The sequence below is a fragment of the Penaeus monodon genome, chromosome 8 (genome assembly GCF_015228065.2).
Source record: "Penaeus monodon isolate SGIC_2016 chromosome 8, NSTDA_Pmon_1, whole genome shotgun sequence".
NCBI classification, from domain to species: Eukaryota; Metazoa; Arthropoda; class Malacostraca; order Decapoda; family Penaeidae; genus Penaeus; species Penaeus monodon.
The window spans coordinates 13,149,347-13,151,846 of record NC_051393.1 but is presented as its reverse complement, the minus strand read 5'-3'; the positions used below and the strand labels follow the sequence as shown (position 1 = coordinate 13,151,846).

General features: G+C 39.0%; 1 protein-coding gene across 1 annotated transcript in view; it reads left to right on the top strand.

Moving 5' to 3' along the window:
• Window positions 1-78, top strand: part of LOC119575878 (piggyBac transposable element-derived protein 4-like) — a 1,539-nt gene extending 1,461 nt beyond the window's left edge. Inside the window, exon 2 of the mRNA XM_037923416.1 lies at window positions 1-78. This exon is cut by the window's left edge and continues 405 nt beyond it. The gene's annotated coding sequence lies outside the window, so the exon portion shown is untranslated.
• The last annotated feature ends 2,422 nt before the right edge of the window (window positions 79-2,500 follow it).

The window sequence follows — 2,500 nt, the reverse complement described above, 5'->3', positions numbered from 1 at the left end:
ACATAGTTTCTATGTATTTATCATTGAAAATGGAAAACACCGTGCTTTCAGGCATTTCATAGCTGAAGATAATTTGAAAATGACAAACTTTGATATTATTTATGTAAGTAATGTATATATATACTATACATATACTATTTATGCATTTGTATATGAAATTTTGATAAAAATAAAATTGAAGTTTTACGCTATGTTTCGATCTCACGCACAGACAAACCATTGACTTTACACCCTAAAATTTGTGATATACACGTAAATTGGACTTTATACTATAGTATGAAGCAATAAAATCGTTCATAGGACATATAATAAAGATACAGTGAGTCTACAAACTTTTACATGTTTCTTGAGTACAAAAACTTTACGTTGCGGTTACTCGCAAACCAACCATAGGAGCGCGCTGAAACTTCGCGTGCGTGATGAGACGGCCCGTGCGCGTCGAGCGCGCGCTCCCGGCTTGACGAGAGTTGCCTGCTTCTATTTCCCGTCAAGTTAGGTTTACAACATTGTTCCGACCCGTCGATAAGGGGTTAAATATATATATACACACATATATACATATATATTCCTATATCCAAAGCTTTCAGTTGAAGCAATCCATCCATAGTATGAGACCAATAATGTCTACTGGTAAAGTGTTTTATTTCGAAAACTTTCAGTCCACGAATCTCTAGAAATAAATGATAATAAAATGAAATGAAATAGAATAACGGATACATGGACAAAACAAAATTAGATATCTTTCACAAGACACTTATAATAACTTTTTTCTCTTTTTTTTAGTAATATATGAAGAGAAGTTAAAAAAATAATCTAGTTAGTGTATGGTCAGAATTTGATATGTAAATACAGCTTTTTATAAAAATGAAATGACTTTGTTTTGTTTCTCTGCTGAGGTAGGTGGGAATAAAGAAAAGACATTGAATATGAGACATAAAGCTTGTTTGAAATGAAATGGATTCATAATAATATATTTAGCGTGATATGTAAATGGCCTTTTGTTGATAAAAAATATATCGTTGATATTGAGTACATATAAGAGAGAAGAGAGAGAGAGAGAGAGACAGAGAGAGAGAGAGAGAGAGAGGAGAGAGAGAGAGGAGAGAGAGAGAGAGAGAGAGAGAGATGAGAGAGATAGAAGAGATAGATGAGAGATATAGAAGAGAAAGAGAAGAGATAGAGTTAGACGATAAATAGTAGAGATAAAGAGAGATAAGAGATAGAGAAGAGAGATAGAAAGAGAGAGAGGGAGCAGAAAGAGGAGAGAGATAGAAAGAGAGATAGAAGGAGTCAAATATACCCAGGGTATATTAGTTATGAATGAAAAGCGTAGCATGCTGGAGAACTGAAATTATCGTGCATTTTTCTTTCCTCTCACTTTGCACACACTCATACACACACACATATAGACACAAACACAGACATACACACATAAACACATTCACAATCACACAAACACACACGCACAACGATAATGCGTTGATTAGATATGTTGTTTGTTTAAACTCTTATCTACAGCACGAGCATCAATATGTTTGCGTAAATGCACTATAAGCAGGATGCAGGGCGCACTACACTTCTGGGCAACTGGCCTAGGAAAACCTTTGAAATAAATAAGTAAATAAAAAAATAAAAGAAACGGAAGAAGGAAAGAAAGAATTAAAAGAAAGGAGAAAACGAAGGGTCAGGCGGTCTATGTGGGTGGCCAGCATCAGGGAGTTGGCGGAGGATGTAGAAAACGAGAAGACAGGATAAAAACCTCTTCTTTTCACCGGCTCGTCCTCAGCAACCTGATCCACACCAGCCCTCCCTCCTCCTCGAACACCTATGCTGTGCCTCCTGTGATAAGCATTACTTTGGCGAGACAGGCGCCAGTCTCCCTAAACGGCTGTCTCAACGTAAATACGCTGTCTCCAGGGGACACAACAATAACGCCCTCTTTTGCCATCAATGGGACACAGGCCATCAGATGGATTGGTCAGCGGCGCGAATTGCCTTTCCTTCCGCTGGTGCCCACGCCCGCAGTCTGGTGGAATCCTCCTTAATCAAGCACCTGCCTGATTTCAACTTGAACATCAGCTTTCCTCCTGCCGATAATCTCCTCGTTTCCCACATCCTCCGCCTTCTCCTTATGCAGGCTACCCCTTGCATAGACCGCCTGATCCTTCGACCTGACCGGACCTCCCTTCGCTTCCGTTCACCCGTCCTCACCTGCCTCGTGTTCGCCGCGCTGGCTCTCTCTCTTTTATACCCCCTGTTCTCCCTTTTCTCTTCAGACCTGAAGATGAGTTCGAAACTTTTCTCATCTTCAGTAAATCTAGTTTGTGCATTTTGGGCTTTTCTACCATAGTATCAACACAATAGAGTATTTTACCATTCATGTATATACATGTATGTATGTATATGTGCATGTATGTGTAATATTCCTATATTTGAAAATATCCAAACAAACTGGAATTAAGGCACCGTGCAGTAACAGGAACTCAATGGTTTTACGCTC